This window comes from Schistocerca cancellata, chromosome 2, assembly GCF_023864275.1.
Source record: "Schistocerca cancellata isolate TAMUIC-IGC-003103 chromosome 2, iqSchCanc2.1, whole genome shotgun sequence".
Lineage (NCBI taxonomy): Eukaryota > Metazoa > Arthropoda > Insecta > Orthoptera > Acrididae > Schistocerca > Schistocerca cancellata.
The window spans coordinates 657,591,778-657,615,934 of NC_064627.1; the positions used below are offsets into that span (position 1 = coordinate 657,591,778).

General features: G+C 42.4%; 1 non-coding gene across 1 annotated transcript; it reads left to right on the forward strand.

The window, feature by feature from the left end:
• Window positions 1–18,552: 18,552 nt before the first annotated feature.
• Window positions 18,553–18,624, forward strand: Trnap-agg (transfer RNA proline (anticodon AGG)). The gene has a single exon. It is a non-coding gene; the product is annotated as a tRNA-Pro (tRNA).
• Window positions 18,625–24,157: the final 5,533 nt, after the last annotated feature.

Genomic DNA, 24,157 nt, shown 5'->3' on the forward strand with positions numbered 1-24,157 from the left:
AGTCTTCATTTCCTTTGAAAATAAGAGTAACGTCTGTCTACTGTTGTTTACAGGACTTTCGCTCCCCGTTCCATAATAATTGTTTGTAAAAATATTGTATTTTTCAAGTGATTTCCTTCACGTCTTTATCTCAGTGTATCTCAGAGAGGCGAGTATAGTCAACTATTGTTGTCAAATCTGTTTAGACATTTCTCTTGGATTTGCGTGGCTTGGAATGAACTTTCATCATATACACATGTTTGAAATAGGTAGAATGCTACAAAGACAGTTTGAAAAACTGAATCAGGTTGTTGCATTAAAGTACCATATTCACAGATTGAGTAAATATGAGTTAATGTCACTGCGTACCCCACTTGTAGTGAATCACATGTCAGTTCTAGTATAATATATTTGTCCAGTGAATACCCGTTTATCATCTGTATTTCTTCTTGGTGTAGGAATTTTAATGGCCAGTAGTGTACTTGCATGTTGACGATCGTGGTCTAAGTGGCTAATAGACACTTCGTCATGAGGCGGCTCAAAATATCGGTTTTAATTTTTAACGGTTTTTCCAAGATTACAGCGAGATCCTCATAGAACTCGCCCTGGCGTGGCATCGACCTAGTGACGTCGCACAGGCTACCTGTTAGTTGTTGTAATCTTTGTACCCCGGAGCCTGCGGTCCAGCTATCGCCCTATCGTCAGATGCAGGAGTTGAGAGGACACAGTAGAGTGGCAGGGCCGGCTGCCTTCGTATACTGTCCGCTTCGTTCCTGAAGAGCAGGTCACACTGTATTGTAGTACAGACTCCTTGGGCCTTCGGTCTGTTTACCCTCCTTTCTACGCCGTATTCCCCTGCTTTTAAGAAGTCCAAAATATGTTACCTGTGGAAGTGATCTTTCACAGTTCAAACAATTAGTTTTCCAAAATGGCAATTTTACAACAAAATGAAATAGACAGCACTATTTATGAACAATGGATACGCTCGCCCTTACCATAGAGCGCCTCAGAGAAATTTCGATATTTCTACCCCTAAGGTTTCACTACACCTGGAGCCTCCAAGAAAGGCTCAAGGAATCTGAAGTAGCCTTTTCTATCGTGATCACTGCAATTTGTTCGTTCAACTTGCCCAGCCACATTGCACGATTAAAGCTGGTAGTTTTATGCGCAGATAAACATCCACCGGTTTAACTGCTAAAACAGCACTCTCCTTCAGGATACTAATTAAAATTCACCACCAGTTCAATAATATATTGGAGGTTCCAGGATTCCAGAAAGTATGCGTGTTTGATTAATGCATGAGAAACAACTACAAGCAGACTTAATTTGTTTGCGTTAAAAGAAAAGTAAAATTCATTTCCTTGTCTCAAATAACTCAGTTTGACATCTTCTGTCATAGATTTAATTTTTACTCTGAATGCTTCTGACATTTTAGAAAGTGTAATTCTGTGATGATACAGAATTTCAGGGATGATGGAGAATGGTAAATCTATTAATTTGATTTCAGGAATCCGCCGCGCGCTCTAAGGCGCTGCAGTCATGGACTGTGCGGCTGGTCCCCGCGGAGGTTCGAGTCCTCCCTCGGGCATGGGTGTGTGTGTTTGTCCTTAGGATAATTTAGGTTAAGTAGTGTGTAAGCTTAGGGACTGATGACCTTAGCAGCTAAGTCCCATATGATTTCACACACATGTGAACATTAGTTAAGGGATCCTGGTCCGTAAATGACTGAGTCGGAAGTTGGAAGCGAAAATCGCTCTGACGCCTCTGACATCAATCCTCTTCTACTACAAGCTCTTTGCTTTCCATATTTTGAGAGGAAGTACTATGGACCAAATATGAAAAAATTCCCGAAAAACATGGGCTCTAAAGTGGATACCTTAAGAGCTACCGGCACTTGTTCATCTTTGCTAATGTGAAACACATCTCTTCTCTCTTCTACTGAACAAGTGCTCATAGATCTTAAGACGTCCATTTTAGAGCCCATGTTTACATTTTTGCTCGTTTGGTTGATACCACCTTCTTGCAAAACAAGGAAAGCAATGAGCTTACAGTAGAAGAGGTCCATTGGCAGAGATATCAACAATTTTCGCTAATAACTTTCCACTCGGTCCTTTCCGGACCAGATTCTCTTACTACAGATTGATACATTAACCCGTTTCCATCACTCCAGAAAGTTTGTAACTTCATCATGGAATCACCCTCAATTTGATCATCTCGTTACGACAGTCATGAGAACCATAATCAGATAAGTCAGCTCTATGAAGAGAAGCCAGTGCAGACTGCGAGGCGAGGTGAAAATAAGAAACTAATGGCTCAGCAAGTCATCCGCCGCAGTTTTTCCGCACTGCCTGGTTTCCACACCGTCTGGTTTTGATCTAAAACTTTCTGTGATGACTAAGGTTACGAAGTGGCTCGTTGGTCTAGAGGTAGCCGGCACGGTAGCTCAGCATGTTCGGTCAGTAATAAAAAAACTGAGCCAAAGAATCAATGATGAATTTGAAAGGATTGTCTTGTGACGTCCGCCCAGACCAAACACAACGAACAATATCGAACAAAATGAATTAAAAAAAAAAAGAGGTATGATTCTCGCTTCGGGTGTGAGAGGTCCCGGGTTCAAATCCCGGACAAGCCCCAACATTTTGTGCTGCTCCTGGATTCTATGGACAACATTTGCAGAGTTACATTAAGCCTCTATCCCCTCTACCTTTCACTTAACATTAGACACAAGTTTTGGTTTTTTCAATATTGTCTTAATGAGCCCACATCGGTCGATCACAGGTGAGCTGTAAACAGGATATATTTTTCGTTATCTTTCAGACACGTAAGTATTGTTTCTTTCGTATTACTGTTTTCTTTTAATTTATTCTATTCTGTACTTACCTTCTGATGTGATATGAGTAAGAGAGCTGTAGTTGAACTTCACTGTCTATAATGACGTGTTTGTCTGCCAAACGGGAAAGCATTAGCAGTAATTTAACGGTTTACGAAGTTGACCTGAATTTATTTAATACCTCTTAAAAGTCCTGTAATTAAATATACGACCTTACCTAACTATGATACATAAAAGCACGTACAGTTTGTAGAGCATGTTATGGCGACGCAAAAGTCAATATAGCTGTAGCTACAAGCGTTTCTCGATATTACGTTTAGTCTGTGGCGAAAAGTGTCAAACGGATGCTAGCTACACGGGTTCACGGATTGTCTGACGAATTCTCTCGGCTCTACGCCACACCTTTTTTTGAGTCTGCATTTGCAACCTACGTCTCGATTATTTACTGGATGTATTCCCATCTCTGTTTTCTACAACAGTTATTAACCTCCATAGCTTCCTCTAGTAGCATGGAAGTCATTCCCTGATGTCTTAACAGATGTCCTACCATCCTGTCCCTTCGTTTTGTCAGTGTTTTCCATGTATTCCTTTCCTCGGCGATTATTAGGAGAACCTCCTCATTCCTTACCTCGTCAGAACTTTCAACATTCTTCTTAATTTCGATTCTCTTCTATTCCGGTTTTCCCACAGTCTACGTTCCACTACAGTACAATCCTCTGCTCCAAACACACATTCCCAGAGATTTCTCTTTCAAAGTAAGGTCTTTATTTGATACTAGCAGACTTCCCTTGTCAAGGAAGGCCCTTTTTGCCAGTTCCAGTTTGCTTTTTTGTGTCCTGCTTGCTCTGTTCGCCATGGTTTTATTTTCCTGCCCAGATAGCAGAATTCCTTAACTTCATCTACTTCGTGAACGCCAATTGTGATGTTAAGTTTGTCGCTGTTTTCATTTCTGCTACCTCTCATTACTTTCGCCTTTCTTCGGTTTACTCTCGGTCCATATCCTGTATCCATAACGTGTACTCATTACACTAGTAATTCCATTCTGCAAACCTATTATTATTCTTCACTTTCACTCAGGATAGCAATTTCACTACCGAATCTCACCACTGATATCCTTTCACCTTCAATTTTAATTCCCCTCTTGAACATTTCTTTTATTTCTGTCATTGCTTCTTCGATGTATAGACTGAACAGTAGGGGCGAAAGCCTACATCCCTGTGTTACAACCCTTTTAATCCAAGCACTTCGTTCTTGGTCCTCCACTTTTATTGTTCTCTTGGCTCTTGTACATTTTGTATATTACCCGGCTTTCCCTACAGCCTATCCCTATTTTCTCAGATTTAGAACGTCTTGTACCATTTGGCGTTGTCGAACGCTTTTTCCAGATCGGTAGTCCTACGAACAGGTCTTAATTTTCCTTTAGTCGTCCTCCATTATCAACCACAACATCACTATTACCTCTCTGATGCCTTTACATTTCCTGAAGGCAGACTGATCGTCGTCTAACACATCCCCCGTTTTCTTTTCCATTCTTCTTTATATTATTCTTGTCATAAATTTGGGTGCGTGAGTTGTTAACCCGATTGTGCGATAATTCTCGCACTTGTCAGTTCTTTTAGTCTTCGGATCTGTGCGATATATCTCCAGACTCATCCCCCAATGATTTTAGAAATTTCGGTGGAATGTTATCTATCCCTTCTGTCTTATTTGATCTTAATTCTTCCAAACCACTTTAAACCCTGATTCTAATACTGCATCCCCAATAATTTCTACACTGAGGCGCCAAAGAAACTACTGCAGGCATACGTATTCAAATACGGAGAAACGTAAGCACGCAGAATACGGCGCTGCGGTCGGCAATGCCTATACAAGACAAAGTGTCTGGCGCAGATGTTAGATCGGTTACTGCCGCTACAATGGCAGGTTATCAAGATTTAAGTGAGTTTGAACGTGGTGTTATAGTCGGCTCACGAGCGAAGGGACACAGCATCTCTGAGGTAGCGATGAAGTGGGGATTTTCCGGTACGACCATTTCACGAGTGTACCGTGCATATTAGGAATCTGGTAAAACATCAAATCTCCAACGTCGCTGCGGCCGGAAAAAGATCCTGCAAGAACGGGACCAATGACGACTGAAGAGAATCGTTCAACGTGACAGAAGTGCAACCCTGCCGCAAACTGCTGCAGATTCCAATGCTGAGCCATCAATAAGTGTGAGCGTGCGAACCATTCAACGAAACGTTATCGATATGATCTTTCGGGGCTGAAGGCCCACTCGTTTACCCTTGATGACTGCACGATACAAATCATTTCTCCTCGCCTGGGTCCGTCAACACCGACATTGGACTGTTGATTACTGGAAACACGTTGTCTGATCGGACGAGTCTCGTTTAAAATAGTATCGACCGGATCTACCTGTACGGATCTGGATACAACCTCATGAATCCATGGACCTTGCATGTCAGCAAGGGGCTGTTAAAACTGGTAACGGTGACGCGCTTGTGCAGTTAGTGATATGGGACCCCTAATGCGTCTAGATACGACTCCGACAGGTGACACGTACGTACACATTCTGTCTGATCACCTTTGTCCATTCATGCCTATTGTGCATTCCAGCGGACTTGGGCAATTCGAGCAAGACAATGGACGCCCCACACGTCCAGAATTGCTACAGAGTGGCTGCAGAACACTCTTCTAAGTTTAAACACTTCCGCTGCCCACCAACTCTTCAAACATGAACATTGAGTATATCTGGAATGCCTTGTAACGTGCTGTTCAGAAGAGATCTCCCCTCCTGCGTACTCTTACGGATTTATGGACAGCCCTGCAGGATTCATGGTGTCAATTCCCTCCAGCACTACTTCAGACATTAGTCGAGTCCATGCTACGTCGCGTTGCACCACTTCTGCGTGCTCGCACGGGCCCTACACGATATTAGACAGGTGTACCAGTTTCTTTGGCTATTCAGTGCGTATCGACTCTTGTTTCTTGTTCTATCACGCCATCAGTCAAATCTTTCCCCTTATGTAGACCTTCAATGGACTCTTTCCACCTATCCGCTCTCTCCTTCGCATTTGAGAGTGGATTTCCCGTTGCACTTGTAATGTTACCACCCTTACGTTTAATTTCACCAAAGGTTGTTTTTACATTTCAATATGCCAAGTCAGACCTTCCGACCACTTCTCTTTCGATTTGTTCTCATTTTTCATACAGCCATTTCGCCATCGCCGTCCGAGGTGGCCGAGCGATTCTAGGCACTACAGTCTGGAACCACGCGACCGTTACGGTCGCAGATTCGAATCCTGCCTCGGGCATGGATGTGTGTGATGTCCTAAGGTTAGTTAGGTTTAAGTAGTTCTAAGTTCTAGGGGACTGATGTCCTCAGAAGTTAAGTCCCATAGTGCTCACAGCCATTTCAACCATTTCGCCAACGCTTCTTTGCACTTTCTATTTATTTTATTCCTCAGCGACTTGTATTACCGTGTTCCTGAATTTCCCTGAACATTTTTTTACTGCCGTCTTCCGTCGATCAACTGAAGTATTTTTTTTTTTTCATTTACCTACAATTTGTCCCCACTCACCTTCCTTCTACCTATGGTCCTCTCTCCAACTTTTGTGACTGGCCATTTTAGAAAAGTTCATTCCTCTTCAGCTTAACTGCCTACTGAGCTATTCCTTGCCACAGTGTCTATATCCACAGAGAACATAAAGGATATCTTTTCTTTCCTTAGTATTTCCGTATCCCACTAATTTGCACCCTGATTCCTCCTGACTAGGCTCTTAAAACTTCCGCGTACTCTTCGTTACCTCTAAATTGTGCTCTTAGTCTATAGATCGTCGTGGGTACACCTTAGAATCCAGTACCTGATTTCGGAATCTCTGCCTGACCACGATGTAATCTAACTGAAATCTTTCCATATCTCCCGGCCGTCTGCAAGTATACCTGCTCCTCTTGCGATTCTTGGACATAGTATTCGCAATTACTAGTTGAAGTTTATTACAGAACTCAATTAGTCATATTCTTCTCTCACCCCTAGTACCAGGTCCACATTCTCCCGTAACCATATCTTCTGCTGTTTCCTCTTCTGCTCTTTCCCCTGCAAGCGCATTCCAATTCTGCATGACTATTAGATTTTCATCTCCCTTTACGTACCGAATCACCCATTCAATATTCTCATGTACTTACTCTCTCTCTCTCTCTCTTTTTCTGTGTGTGTGTGTGTGTGTGTGTGTGTGTGTGTGTGTGTGTGTGTGTGTGTTTTCGGCTAGCGACCTCGGCATGTATACCTGAACTATCGTTGTGGGTGTTGGTTTGCTGTCGTTTCACAGTAATTCACTCTCTGCCCTACCTCCCTATTCATAACGAATCCCACTCCTTTATATCATTTTATGCTGCTGTTTGTATAACTCTATGCTCATATGAGTACCACTTTCAGACTTTTGACATTCCACGCCCCGACTCGCAAAATGTTATCCTTTCGTTGATTATTCAGTATTTCTCTCACATCCATCTCACCCTTGGCTATCACCTCCCGGAAATACGAATGGGGGACTAGTCTGGAATCATTTGCCAATGGAGGGATCACATTGACACTTTTAAATTACAGGTCACATGTCCTGTGGATACACATTATGTGTCTATAATGCAGTGGTTTCCATCGCCTTCGGCATCCTCAAGCCGTTGATCACCATAGAGTCTTCCACCTTTAGGTGCAGTTTCCCATCCGAAGGGCAAGGCAGTGCCCTGAAACTCTTTCCGCTGATGATCTTTATTCGACATTTAAGTGGTTTGCGTGTACAAACCCGGGACCAAGGATATTTTGAGTACTAATAAGACGCTACCCCCTTTTTTGCCCTTGGCCACGGGTGGCCTCTTTTCGGAAAAAGAACACAAGGCTCCAATTCTTGTAATTTTCTAGCCTTTTAAAACAACTTCATCAAAATACGTTAAAAGTATTGGTGTAGTACACATATATGATTACCAAATACATATTACTAAAAAAGTGTTATATTTATTAGTGAGAGACTGAGCTTGGTGCAGTGACAGCAATTTTTCGATAGCTGGTGTCATATTTGACAACACAAGCCATATATCGCCATGTTCCATTATTGACAGTCCGATTCTTTTCTTAGTCAGTAAATTGCTGACTGCGCTAAATCGTCTTTCGGCTACATACAATGATGGGAATGCAATGAAGAACTTCTTCGCTGCAGCACGTAAAACTGGATATAATACTCGACTTCGAGTTTGAAGCTATAATTCTTCATATTCATTTTTTAAATTTTAGTTTTAGCTCTTCATTTGTTGTTAATTATCCTGTGGTGATAATTCTAGCGTTTGTAGATTTGAATGCTCTGGAATGATCATGTTAAGGAAATCGTGAAATCTATTTGTAAAATGTACTTTACGTGCTTCCAAATGCAGTCAATATACCGAAATGTCATCAACATATGTTTTCCCAGAGTGATACCATAGAACCGTCTCCCACCTAAACTTTATTTGCAAAGGCAAGAATGTTGTTGTTGTTGTGGTCTTCAGTCCTGAGACTGGTTTGATGCAGCTCTCCATGCTACTCTATCCTGTGCAAGTTCTTCACCTCCCAGTACCTACTGCAGCCTACATCCTTCTGAATCTGCTCAGTGTATTCATTTCTTGGTCTCCCTCTACGATTTTTACCCTCCACGCTGCCCTCCAATACTACATTGGTGATCCCTTGATGCCTCACAATATGTCCTATCAACCGATCCCTTCTTCTAGTCATTTTGTGCCACAAAATCCTCTTCTCCCCATTTCTATTCAACACTTCATTAGTTATGTGATCTACCCATCTAATCTTCAGCATTCTTCTGTAGCACAACATTTTGAAAGCTTCTATTCTCCTCTTTTCCAAACTATTTATCGTCCATGTTTCACTTCCACACTTGGCTATACTCCATACAAATACTTTCAGAAACGATTTCCTGACACTTGAATCTATACTCGATATTAACAAATTCCTCTTCTTCAGAGACGCTCTCCTTGCCATTGCCAGTCTAAATTTTATATCCTCTCTACTTCGACCATCATCAGTTATTTTGCTCCCCAAATAGCAAAACTCCTTTACTACTTAAGTGTCTCATTTCCCACTCTAATTCCCTCAGCATCATCCGACTTAATTCGACTACATTCCATTATCCTCGTTTTGCTTTTGTTGATGTTCATCTTATATCCTCCTTTCAAGACACTGACCATTCCGTTCAACTGCTCTTCCACGTCCTTTGCTGTCTTTGACAGAATTACAATATCGTTGGCGAACCCTGAAAATTTTATTTCTTCTCCATGGATTTTAATACCTACTCCGAATTTTTCTTTTGTTTCCTTTACTGCTTGCTCAATATACAGATTGAATAACATTGGGGAGAGGCTACAACCCTGTCTCACTCCCTTCCCAACCACTGCTTCCCTTTCATGCCCATCGACTCTAAAAACTGCCATCTGGTTTCTGTACAAATTGTAAATAGCCTTTCGCTCCCTGTATTTTACCCCTGCTACCTTCAGAATTTGAAAGAGAGTATTCCAGTCAACATTGTCAAAAGCTTTCCCTAAGGCTACAAATGCTAGAAACGTTGGTTTGCCTTTTCTTAGTCTAGCTTCTAAGATAATTCGTAGGGTCAGTATTGCCTCACGTGTTCCAATATTTCTACGGAATCCAAACTGATCTTCCCCGAGGTCCGCTTCTACCAGTTTTTCGATTCGTCTGTAAAGAATTCTTGTTAGTATTTTGCAGTCTGAGGGTATTTTGCCTGTCTCTTACATTTTGCTCACCAGATGGTAGAGTTTTGTCAGGACTGGCACTCACAAGGCTGTCAGTAGCTCTAATGGAATGTTGTCTACTCCCGGGACCTTGTTTCGACTTAGATCTTTCAGTGCTCTGTCAAACTCCTCACACAGTATCTTATCTCCCATTTCATCTTCATCTACATCCTCTTCCATTTCCTCAAGTACATCGCCCTTGTATAGACCCTCTAAATACTCTTCCCACCTTTCTGCTTTCCCTTCTTTGCTTAGAACTGGATTTCCATCTAAGCTATTGATATTCATACAAGTGGTTCTCTGTCTTTCCAAAGGTCTCTTTAATTTTCCTGTAGGCAGTATCTATCTTGCCCCTATTGAGACAAGCCTCTACATCCTTACATTGTCCTCTAACCATCCCTGCTTAGCCATTTTGCACTTCCTGTCGATCTCATTTTTGAGACGTTTGTATTCCCTTTTGCCTGCTTCATTTACTGCATTTTTATATTTTCTCCTTTCATCAATTAAATTCAATATTTCTTCTGTTACTCAAGGATTTCTACTAGCCCTCGACTTGTTACCTACCTGATCCTCTGCTGCCTTCACTACTTCATCCCTCAAAGCTATCCATTCTTCTTCTACTGTATTTCTTTCTCCCATTCCTGTCAATTGTTCCCTTATGCTCTCCCTGAAACTCTGTACAACTTCTGGTTTAGTCAGTTTATCCAGGTCCCATCTCCTTAAATACCTACCTTTTTGCAGTTTCTTCAGTTTTAATCTACAGTTCATAACCAATAGATTGTGGTCAGAGTCGACAGCTGCCCCTGGAAATGTCTTACAATTTAAAATCTGGTTCCTTAATCTCTGTCTTACCATTATATAATCTATCTGAGACCTTCCAGTATCTCCAGGCTTCTTCCATTTATACAACCTTCTATCATGATTCTTGAACCAAGTGTTAGTTATGATTAAGTTATGCTCTGTGCAAAATTCTACCAGGCGACTTCCTCTTTCATGTCTTACCCCCAGTCCATATTCACCTACTACGTTTCCTTCTCTTCCTTTTCCAACTATCGAATTCCAGTCACCCATGACTATTAAATTTTCGTCTCCCTTCACTATCTGGATAATTTCTTTTATCTCATCATACATTTCATCAATGTCTTCATCATCTGCAGAGCTAGTTGGCATATAAACTTGTACTACTGTGGTAGGCGTGGGCTTCGTGTCTATCTTGGCCACAATAAGGCGTTCACTGTGCTGTTTGTAGTAGCTTACCCGCACTCCTATTTTTTATTCATTATTAAACCTACTTCTGCATTACCCCTATTTGATTTTGTATTTATAATCCTGTATTCACCTGACCAAAAGTCTTGTTCCTCCTGCCAGTGAACTTCGCTAATTCCCACTATATCTAACTTTAACCTATCCATTTCCCTTTTTAAATTTTCTACCTACCTGCCTGATTAAGGGATCTGCCATTCAACGCTCCGATCAGTAGAACACCAGTTTTCTTTCTCCTGATAACGACTTCCTCTTGAGTAGTCCCCGCCCGAAGTTCCGAATGGGGGACTATTTCACCTCCGGAATATTTTACCCAAGAGGACGCCATATCATTTAACCATAAAGTAAAGCTGCATGCCCTCGGGAAAAATTACGTCTGTAGTTTCCCCTTGCTTTCAGCCATTCGCAGTACCAGCACAGCAAGGCCGTTTTGGTTATTGTTATTAGGCCAGATCTGTCAATCATCCAGGCTGTTTCCCCTGAAACTACTGAAAAGGCTGCTGCCCCTTCAGGAACCACACGTTTGTCTGGCCTCTCAACAGATACCCCTCCGTTGTGGTTGCACTTACGGTACGCCTATCTGTATCGCTGAGGCACACAAGCCTCCCCACCAACGGCAAGATCTATGGTTCATGGGTGGGGGGGGGGGGGGGCAAAAATATTTGTTATGATTTCCTCATATAATTCAATCAAGCTTATCAAGTGATTGAGGGAAATAAAGTACGCAAATGATGTTTTTGTTTGCACAACAGTAATACCAAGTTGACTCTAAAAATTAATAATCTGTAATATAAAGAAAATCAGTACGACAGAGACATATAATTAACAAAAATTACTTCGATTAAAACTTTTCAGAGGAAGACAAAGGAGCTAAACTTTTCAAAAACAGCTCATACAGCTTTAATGCACTCTATAGCTCTTGCTTTGGTTACAATACTGTACAGCAGATCATGTTATGGATGGATTTCATTTCATGCCTTTTATTTTTAATTTTGACTGGCATAATCAAAGTTCATCAAAATATGTTTGGGAGGCTAATTTTTGGAGCTTTTTGGTGAAAAAATAAACCAGGTTTCGACTAGAGAACTGTGGGAAACATCTCAAATCCATTTCTAACAGGACGATAGAACCGTGTGTTAACAGCCTATGACTGAGCCAGTATGATTACTGTCTCCCCAGTCTGTCACGTTATTATGCATCCATACCAGCCGGATTTGCAGGATTCATAACTGTGGCTGTATGCTGCACTACACAGAGCTCGGAGAGGCACCAATTCTTGGAATGGACATTTATTCCGATCCTGAAGTCTGACACTGTTTTCTCTTTTCTACCACAGAAGTGTTCCACTGAGGTCCACACATGAGTCAGGTCACTCTACTCACACCATAAAATGGCGGTCTTATTCAGGGTGCACTAAAATTACTTTGTCGTCTAAAACTGAACGTGACCCCAACAAGCCAACAGATTTCTTGTTGGTCGACGAACAAAATATGAACAGCTGTTAGGAAGATACAATTCAGTCGTGTTCAGATTGCGCTGACCCGGGTGGAGAGAATGGATTTGGTGGTCTCGCTAATTTCAAGACGAGAAAGCGACAGAGAATTGTTTGCCAACTATATTGCGGCTCTTTTCTGTTAAATGTTCGCATCAGCCATGATAGCAGGACAGCGCCAGAACTGCTGCCACGAGAAGGAAATGGCATAATTTCCTTGAAACAGCATGCAACTAAGCAAACCTAAGTTATATAAGGATTGCTAAAGCTACAGTATTTTCGTCGCACTCGGCAGTGCTGAACTTGAGGTTTAGTAAAATCGATGACAATCACTTATAAAAGCGGAGGAATTCTGCGATTGATTAATAGACTGCAGCCCAAATTCCAGGACGGAGCAAGTGCCCCCTCTTGCCCCCACTTCGGGACGTTCATACTTGCAAATAAACGACGTACAACCATTAAACGACACGCGATCATAATTTCACTAGACAACGTAATACTCTGTCTTGATCGGTTCTTGTAGTTTCGTATCTCAAGGAGAAAAAATCGGAACTCTTACAACATCACTCTGTTGTCCGGCTGTCTATCCGTCAGTTAACATCCTTTCTTATCACGAACAAGTTGTGGTATCAAGTTGAAATTTGTCAAACACTACGGTCTGCGGTCCCTTGGCGATGTAAAACATTTAAGCGTCTAAATCAATGCAAATGAAAGATATTGACATTTACGTCACATGTTTTGATAGTCCCAAACTTACTCACCAAAACCTATAGACGAACTACCTGCATGCATATTTAAGCTTTTACGCAACCCTCAAGAGCGCGAGTTCTACTCGCACTTTTCCGTTTATTTATTTATTTATTTATTTATTTATTGTGAACTTCATAATTTCACGTTTTTCTTCTTTAAGCCATCTTCAGAATCTGTCAAATAAAAAGGCACGTATGAAAAGTAGTCTTACAGCGCACACAATGTTAGATACATAAATAAAAGCGAACTGTACAAATAAACCTTACATTAATAAAATCTCGTAAAATTGCCGGACACCCATCGTGTGGATACAACATTCTGTGCCTTGTCCTCAGGGAGGATATCTAACAAGTCTATCAATCAGTGCCAAGACGAATAACTGCTTGCTTAAGGGCCATGGAAGGACCAACGCGTTATCGAACTGCTGAATTTGTGAAGATTTTTCTTTCTGATAAACCATCCAACTTTCCTGTAATTGTAATCATATGTCTCCTTGCATACGTACATCACATCTACAGATTTCCTCCATATTCGGATAATTCCCTCGTGGTGCGTCGTCTTTTTTCTTTATTTTTTTTCTTCTTAGACCATATTTCGGTACATGTGTAACAGCGTGCTATAATCGAATTTCAAATTCAAAGAGTTCGTCCAGACAAAAAATAGGAGGCCGCCTGCCAGTGGGCCAGAGGGATGCCCTATCTTCCCCATGTGGCTCGTATAGCTGTCATAGCATCCCACATGTCTCCATCGGTTTCTATCTTCGTATGCTTCCTCGTCTTCTTCAAGCTTCTTTTTCTCCTAGCCTTCTTCACCCTATTTAACAAGGCAACTTTCGGGCTTCTTCTCCGTCTTTCCTCAGGGTGGTATACCAATATCTTCTTTGATCGTCATTCACATCGTATGTCCATACCGGACGATCTGCTGTTCTATCTGTGATACTTTCTTGACTTTGGGTCATTCCGTAATCGTTGTATTTATTACGCGGTGCCGTTGAGATATTCTAGACGATCTTCTGACACTGTACATTTCTACAACTCTCAGTTTTTTTTTCCTCCATTAAGCTCCCTGCACTTGTCTTAGACGACCATGACAGACGGTTTACTTTCTGGACTGCTGTTTTCCCCAGGCTACTCGTTGCTGTGTTTCCCAATTACTTGTTCCGTCTTGCGATAGTATGTTACCCAAATAACTACAATTTTTTTACACGGCTTGATGTGCTTGTTTCGTAGTATTCCTCCACTGCATCTATGATATCCTTCTAATAATTTTCATATAACGCAGATACCATTCATTACATTTGCCACCACTATCAGATCTGCGAAGAACGAGGGGTGTATACATTGATTTTTGTTACCTCAATGTCCATTCCTGCACATTTCCTACTCCATGAATTTAAGGCTTTTTGGGTATATTTTAAACAAGACAGGAGACAAGCAGCATCCCTATTTTAATCCTTTTGCCATTTTGAAAGGCTGTGATGAAATTTTATTCCACATGTTAATTACTGCAAACATATGTGTTGCACACTCTCTGGACTTCAAACAATTTCTTCAGGGGTATTGAGTCACACGCCTTCTAGAGATCTATGAACACTGAATCTCTACTCAAATTCCATTCCAGTCTCTTTGCCATGAGTTGTCTTAAAATTAAAAAAAATCATTAGAAGACCCTTATTACCAGAATCCACTTTGCTCTTCAAAGTCCATCAAAATCTTCTCTAGCTACTTTGAAAGACCTCATGGGTCCCAATTGCAAATATTTCGGAGGCGGTTTTCAGTTCTGACAGTTGCGTTGCAACCAAAGGAAACCGCCCAAAAACCTCGGGCGGTACGGGGGATGGGACCTATTTTTAATATCGTTGGAACAACATTCGCCCTCTACGCTTTGCAGATGACGTCATCCTCCTTAGCAAAATCGACCTTAAAATTCCACAGTCATGATTCCTGATAATATTGCGGTCCCCACAGAAAACAATGCTCTGGAAATAGTAAGTGAATACATTTATTGTGGGCATATTAGGAAATAAAATCCAACTTGGAAAGTATAATCAGATAGCAGAGGTCATGCGGGAACTGGCCTCATCTGGACGGCATTCGGGAAACTTGGTTACATTCTCCGAAAAACGACAGGCCAAATATATTTAATGAAGTGTGTTCGTGACAAAAGCATTCTCCCAGTAACAACATACGTGCACAAGGCAATGAGACAACAAGTAGCGCAGATCGACTACGTATTCGTCAAAGGATAACAGAGAGAGCAATATTTGTAGTGCGTGAGCAAGACACGATCAAGAACAAACAAATAAGGAAAAGAACAGAGGCTATGACGAGTGAGTAGTGAGAGAAGTGTGGGATGTCTTCTGGCGAGATAAAGAGACGGCATCCAACGACGTTCGGAAAAAAACTGGATCCGGCCTCCGTACAGGTGTGGATATCCAGGGACTCAAACAGGAGAGGATGGTTATCCAGACAGGCACTATTAAAGCCTATTGCACGAGTATGTGTAAATGTATTTGTTTGTGTGCGTACAAGTTCAGTGACTTGCCCGACATGTGCAGTGTATTATTGGACAAAGCGAAGTAGAGACGCGGCCACAGCGGAGGTGAATTCGATCACGTAGGTAAGTATAGCCACGATACAGTACAAAGTAGAGCCCGTTGTTGCCTGTAGTGCAAGAGTGGAAAGTTATGCAGAAACCTTCGCTGTACCCACGAAAGGTCGCTGTTAATGTCATTAAATTTATTGGCGGTGAGAAGAAGAAAGAGGTGACAGTGTTGGAAGAAATGATAGACCATGCAAGCAAAATGTTAACGTTGAGTAAGCCGATGGTGTATAAAGTATGACAGGGGAACCACAATACTGAACGGAGTGGGATTTAGTTATCTATTCCAAGGAACAGCAGCTAACTTCATACAATAAATGTCGCTTTGACATACAAGGTGAACATTAATAAAACCGAGAAGTTGGGGGACCGATCTCTGACTGGAAATGAAGGAAAAAAAGGTTCTATGAACATGGGTCCGGAAATGCATCGTTGCCACGGTAGATGGCGCTGACGAATGACAGTTTCTCTAACCACGTGCCGGTGTGTTCCTTGTGTGTTGCATGCACGCTTTGTGATTGACACAGCGTACTGTAAGCAGCAGAATGGTAAAGTATTCATCTCGGGAACAAGCCGAAATGATGTTTATGTACGGCCAAGCATATGGAAACGGTCGAGAGGCAGCACGGCTACTCAGACACAAACCACGTCACACAACATATCAGGCCTTTTGGGGCGTTTGTGTGATCACGAATCCTTTCACACAGACAGATGAACGTGCAGGGAGGCGGCGGATTGTGCATACACCAGCTTCGGAGGACTGCCTTCGACAGGATATCCTGTGACACCTGGTCCTGACTCATAGCACTTCCTCGTGCGATTTCGCGGGAGCTAACGTGAGGATGAACTGCAACAGCAGTGAGAACATTAATTTTCCTTTATCTGTCGTCACTTGTTTCCCTGTTACGTTGTCTAGGTGTTACATTACCACTTGCACATGACTGGTTGAGGAGGTTCGTAAGCAATTGTCGAGATGGTAGACATCTATTGAGATATCTTGCCCCACACACTGTACAGGAACGAACTGGATTGTTCCTACACACTCTATACACCACCACCATGTCGGTTTTCCTGCCTTGGTAAGTGCTCTCGTCCACTCACGACTTACTGCTTAGACTGTCACACACTGACTGAGTAGCAAGTCGCAATGCACTCAAGTTCGTACCTAGCAGCAAGCAAGTGTCAGTGTGGGAACTTTTCAAATTACGATATCTCGTAAACGACTCGCACTAGAATCCTGCAACAAATACCACTGACTCTGTAATTTATCTCACTTTTAGTATGATAGTGTCAATAGGCATTCTTTCAAAAATGAGTGTTTGCACAAAAAATACACTTTCTAAGTACTACTACAATCTGTTTACTGGCTAACAAAAAATGGCTCTGAGCACTATGGGACTTAACATCTGAGGTCATCAGTCCCCTAGAACTTAGAACTACTTAAACCTAACTAACCCAAGTACATCACACACACCCATGCCCGAGGCAGGATTCGAACCTGCGACCGTAGCGGTCGAGCGGTTCCAGACTGAAGCGCCTAGAACCGCTCAGCCACACCGGCCGGCTACTGCCTAACAGTACGAGCCCCTGAATTCTGTGAAAATCGCACATCAACAGCACTTTCCAACTTTCCATTTCCGGAATATCTGCGGTGCACGTTTTAGGTGATTCATCCTGTATATACATACATATACATTCTCCACAGCTCTCATATATACATTTGAAGAAGTTCGTGTTACTGCTGTAAGCTGCTTTTAGTTAATAATGCTTTATTGACGATTGCTTTCTGTAGGAAGAATCAATTTCGAATCGATGTAAAAGTACATTAGAATAAAAACATTTTGGTCGGATAGTTTGAAACACAAGACATATCCAAGATAACATTTATTTTGGTCAAGAAAATTTACATCAAAAGATTCAATACGTATTACCAGAGGAAGGCACTGAACCTCATCAAACGTGCGGAAACCATCCGATTTCTATGTAAATTTTCTTGAACGAGAAAACTGGTAGCTTGGATATGACGTTTTACGTGTTGATCTAACGTCCAATGTTGTTTATTACGAAGTATTATTACATCGACTTGAAGATGGTACTTGTTACCGAGACTAGTCGTCAATAGTGTCGTGCTTACTAAAACCGACTGATGGCGTCAATTTCTTCAGATACGGATAAACGTTTTTAAGCAACAAATTCAGTTATTCATATTAAAAAAGTACCTTTTTTGAAAAAAATTGCAGCCTCCGTCGTACTTAAACGGACCATGAGAAAAATCATTTTCTCTATGGCATTTGGTTTTAATACGTACCTAAGCAAACAAGCCACTTGAGAATGAGACAACACAGCCTCCAAAACGGTACACCACATTATACGCCCGATGGTTCCGCCGCCTTGGGCAATTGTTCAGTTCACTTTGCAGGGTAACAGCTATGTCGCTGCCGACCGCAGGCGTTGCGACCTACGGAGACGAACGGTGTGTTACTGTCCATTCCTTGGCGTTACAGAAGTTAGGATAAGTTGATGACGAAGAGGAAAAAGAAGAAAAGGAAGATAAACAAAGGATGCAACTTTTTAGGGGCACAACATAGTGTAAATACTTTACTTGTATAGAGAATTCTGACTGGCTATTACTGCTATATTGCTCTCTCATATGGTTACTGCCTCCTTCTCTAAAGTAGGGACTGTCAGGCTCAGTACGACATCCATTAGCAGCGTCGCCCGTCACAGCTGAGATGGCAGCCTGTGTTGGCGACCGCAGCAGCAGCAGTAACGGGCCGCCTGTTGCACGGAAGTAGGTCATGCTTTAAGAGCTTTCTACATCACGCAAAATGTGCTCTCGCCAGTGGCTCGTTGGTCTAGGGGTATGATTCTCGCTTAGGGTGCGAGAGGTCCCGGGTTCAAATCCCGGACGAGCCCGAATTTTTATACTTTGTTCTTTTTCTCATAAGAGAAAGACTTGAAGCATTTAGGTGTTCGGTAAGCTGCGCCCAATGAGTATCCAGGAGACTGCGTAAGCGTTGGGAAGCAAGTGACGTAGGAGTTCACTGATCAGCCGACATTTAGGCCACGAGCGACGGAGCTGAAACATGCAACACAATTCCCTGTCGTTGCAGCCGCAGTGCCACTCACTGTTATCATACACATTTTGCTCCAGTACACTTACATTGCAATTGTTTAGTGATTCCTAAGACAAACTGATTTTCGAGATTGAATGCCTAGTAGTAGAAAAAAAACACCCTTCCACAAAATTCATTTGGTGATACAGTTCTTCCACCAAAACTTCATTCATTTCCAATTCATGCACTGCTATTACGCGCTGCCTAGGTATGTAGAGTGGCTCACAATACTTACGGTTCGATTGGATTTAGCCACCAAAAATGATCTGCAATAATATTTATAAACGTCGCAAATACTTTTAATTTTTAAACCTAATCAGTTGTAGCGCAGTTCGGATTTTTATGCCTAAAAGCTAATCTGCCCACAAACTACACTCCTGGAAATGGAAAAAAAGAACACATTGACACCGGTGTGTCAGACCCACCATACTTGCTCCGGACACTGCGAGAGGGCTGTACAAGCAATGATCACACGCACGGCACAGCGGACACACCAGGAACCGCGGTGTTTGCCGTCGAATGGCGCTAGCTGCGCAGCATTTGTGCACCGCCGCCGTCAGTGTCAGCCAGTTTGCCGTGGCATACGGAGCTCCATCGCAGTCTTTAACACTGGTAGCATGCCGCGACAGCGTGGACGTGAACCGTATGTGCAGTTGACGGACTTTGAGCGAGGGCGTATAGTGGGCATGCGGGAGGCCGGGTGGACGTACCGCCGAATTGCTCAACACGTGGGGCGTGAGGTCTCCACAGTACATCGATGTTGTCGCCAGTGGTCGGCGGAAGGTGCACGTGCCCGTCGACCTGGGACCGGACCGCAGCGACGCACGGATGCACGCCAAGACCGTAGGATCCTACGCAGTGCCGTAGGGGACCGCACCGCCACTTCCCAGCAAATTAGGGACACTGTTGCTCCTGGGGTATCGGCGAGGACCATTCGCAACCGTCTCCATGAAGCTGGGCTACGGTCCCGCACACCGTTAGGCCGTCTTCCGCTCACGCCCCAACATCGTGCAGCCCGCCGCCAGTGGTGTCGCGACAGGCGTGAATGGAGGGACGAATGGAGACGTGTCGTCTTCAGCGATGAGAGTCGCTTCTGCCTGGGTGCCAATGATGGTCGTATGCGTGTTTGGCGCCGTGCAGGTGAGCGCCACAATCAGGACTGCATACGACCGAGGCACACAGGGCCAACACCCGGCATCATGGTGTGGGGAGCGATCTCCTACACTGGCCGTACACCACTGGTGATCGTCGAGGGGACACTGAATAGTGCACGGTACATCCAAACCGTCATCGAACCCATCGTTATACCATTCCTAGACCGGCAAGGGAACTTGCTGTTCCAACAGGACAATGCACGTCCGCATGTATCCCGTGCCACCCAACGTGCTCTAGAAGGTGTAAGTCAACTACCTTGGCCAGCAAGATCTCCGGATCTGTCCCCCATTGAGCATGTTTGGGACTGGATGAAGCGTCGTCTCACGCGGTCTGCACGTCCAGCACGAACGCTGGTCCAACTGAGGCGCCAGGTGGAAATGGCATGGCAAGTCGTTCCACAGGACTACATCCAGCATCTCTACGATCGTCTCCATGGGAGAATAGCAGCCTGCATTGCTGCGAAAGGTGGATATACACTGTACTAGTGCCGACATTGTGCATGCTCTGTTGCCTGTGTCTATGTGCCTGTGGTTCTGTCAGTGTGATCATGTGATGTATCTGACCCCAGGAATATGTCAATAAAGTTTCCCCTTTCTGGGACAATGAATTCACGGTGTTCTTATTTCAATTTCCAGGAGTGTATGTGCAAAATGTAGCTCCATTATGCAGAATTACTTTTAGCTGTGTTTTTCATCTCACGAAATGTGATCATCGTCCTCCAACAGTTGGAAGAGCAGATACAATCACTCTTCCTTTAATTTTTTGGAAATGAGCTAACGATGCAGCGTTGAAACGCGAATCTGTGTCAAGTATTGCATTCACAGTCAGGCCTTAGATTTCAGCCTTTATTGCAGATTGTGGAATCTTAGTTGAATTCACATTACATGGATAAGGATTATGGGCCTGTTCCCCTTCCCCAGCATTGTATCATAACATTAACAATCAATCATTCCTAATACTACTATAGCGCGTATGACAAATCCTGACCAACATATTGGGACGACAGGTAATTGATTTTAATTTAACGTTGATGATTGTACAGAAGGACGATTATCCTTTAACACCGCCATACTAACTGGCATGTTATTTCTACAGTTGTTGTTTACATTAGGAGAAGCCAGCCGGTTCAGGTACCATTGATTATTGACAGAACTTTACTCGTACCCTTCCCTAAATCTTGGTTCATGTCTCTTGTTATCGAATATATTAATGTTGTGAGCATTAATGTTTCTGTTACTGTGGTCCTGCTCCATCGTATTCACCACTGGGTTGTGTGGAATCTGTACATTTCCATCCCAGTGTTCTTGTTACCCTGCAAAGAATTAAATCTCAAATGATTCTGACAATTTGCACTGAATTGATCGTTATACGAGGTTCCATTCGACCTTCAGTCTCGGTATAACTTACCTAACGTATTCATAACCGACGTGAATTCCTATATACTTCATTCTTCTTTTTTCTCCGAATTTTCTACACCGTGTGACGTCATTCTCATCCAAGATTCCACCTCCTACTATCTTTCGACTTCTCTTCTTGCATGGCTCTGTCCTGCATCGCATGCGTCACTCCATCTTACAATTCTAGGTGGGGTCTTCCACTTTTTCTGTGTCTTGGAGGTCCTCAGTGCCATATTTTACAAGGCCATCTTTCCTCTAGCATTCTTATAAGATGTCCATACCATGTTAGCCATTTGTTTTCAATTGTGTCTTCAATATTACTCGTGATACCATCTGTTCTTTAGCACTTCATTCCTTTTGTCTTTTCTTGTTACTTCACAGTTTCGTCCCCACAGCACCACTGCAATTGCCTTTAATTTCTTCTCATTGGCCGTGGAGACTTGCGACAGTTCAGCACCATACAGAGAAATGCTCCCAACTATAATTTTGTACATCCTCGTTTTCAAATTATTTGACATAGTTTTATTCCAGGTAATGGAGTGCCATTGCTTAATTGCTACCTTTCCTCTTTCCTATTCTGTGATGTAGTTCCCTTTGCTTCCACTTCTGTCCGAATTGACTGTCCCCGAATCTTTATATGATCGACTACGCTTTACCGTAGATCCATTATCTGTTAAAAGAACACTTCTTACACCGATGACAATCAAGTATTCTGTCTTTGTGAAGTTAATTTTAATACCCCACTGCTCATACACCTCTTTAATTTTTGGTAACATATAATATACATTCTCTTCTTCCTCGACGAAAATAATTTGGTAGTCGGTGAAATGAAGGAAGAACAGGATCTTCCTATGCTTTTACACTTCCTTTATCAGTTTTTCAGTGTTTAGTTCAAAAAATTTTTTAAATAGCGTAGATGCTAAGCAGCGTCCTTCCCTCAGTCCTTTGCTAAACTTAAGTTTCTGTAATAGTAACTTACCAAATATAAAACAAGTACTACCTGAGCAAAGCTTTCTAACGTTTTGTAAACATCATTTATGACTGTTCTGATAATTCGCTCCTTCCCATATCCTAGAAAATGGTACACTTCCATAGGCCATCTGCAAGTCTATAAAAGCGGTATGTCTCTCAAAGCCGTGTGCCATTCTCTTGTCAGTCACCTGTCAAATGCTGCAAGTGTTGTTAATACAAGTCTTTCCCGCCCAGAAGCCATTCAGTTCTTCTACTTCCTCAATTTCTCTCTCAGTTCTAGTTTTAATGACCTTACTATATAGTGTCGATGTAGAACTGAGTTGTGCAGACACTTTTTAAACATGTTTGTGATGAACCCTTTTTTTTAACTCGACAGGGATTGCCTCTCCACCAAGACAGAGATTAAATAACTTTGCGAGATCTTTAAATAATTCCATGTACAGCTCCATGTCCTGGTGTTTTGCCATTTTTGAATTGTTTAGTTGTATCCTGAACCTCTGCTGTTGTTATCTCCCGGATGTCTGCGTCATCTTACTTGCCTGCAAAGGAGCATAAATCATGAAATTCGGATCGATCTTCATCAGGTAGTTCTTCATAGCATGTCTTTTATCTACCTAGGCTTATCAGCTGTAAGTTTATACTATTACTGCTGACATTTGATCTTAGCTATTTTATCACTTTCGTGCTTCATTGCGCTTTGAACTCAGTATGCGGTTATTCATTTTTTCACCTTCAAAGTTTTACATAGCAGTTTCTGTTCTAATTACTGCTTTGTTTGCCTCTCCCCTCAGTCTCGAGTACCTACTTCCATCATCAGTCTTATTGCTCACGAACTGCCTGTTGTAGGCCTCCTTTTTCTTCTCCACGTTTGCGCCAATATCATCATCCCACCCATCACTTTTAAATTTACCAGACGTGTTCTCAACTACTCTGGGAGTTTCAAAGGCCGCTCCATAAATATATCTGACAGCTGTCATATACACTACTTCCACTATCGTATCTTAAGTCTGATGTAGCCTCCCACTCAATATAACCTTGTATCTGAAGACAACTGAAGGATCATCCTTATACTGTGATTGGTCAAGTTCCTCTCCATTCTCATTACAATCGTTTTGGCATCTACTAATTTTTTGAACAGGGAACAAATGCGCAAATCGAAGGAGGAAATGGTCAGATCCACATTCTGTTCCCTGATTGACTCTGCAATTCTGCACCTTGTATGATCACTTTCTGTTCCTGTAGCATAATGAATTATAGAGTGTAACTTCCTTGTAGGCTATTTCTACATACATTTATGGATCTCTTTTTGTTAAATAAAAACCATTTCATGTCTTCAGACTGCACTGTCCACATATTTCTACCAGCCTCTGTCTAGTATCATTCACAGTATCCTCCATGTACTAGCCTACAACCCTGCTAGCACCCTGCTTTCCTACTCGTTCCTTAAAATCTCCTTAAAAATACTGCTCCTTCCTATTGCTAATTCCATTTAGGAGGTTTGTCATATGACTAAAGAAATAATTCTTCTCAACGTCAGTGACTGTGCTGCAATGACTGCTACGTCATAAAAGGACAAGGCATATCTGTATAGGCTCATTGGAAAGCAATTTGTTTTGGCACTGTGTTTGAATTACATGCCTGCACAGCCTGCGAAGGAAAAGGGCACGCACACTACCTCTGATCACCCCCGTATGTGCAGCGCAGACCATACTATGTACAGGGAAACGCTCGTCATATGAAAGGTTTAATTATGCATCTCGTTACGTAAATATCTGGGGTGTTCAAAAAGTCTCTCCGCTGTGACGTGTG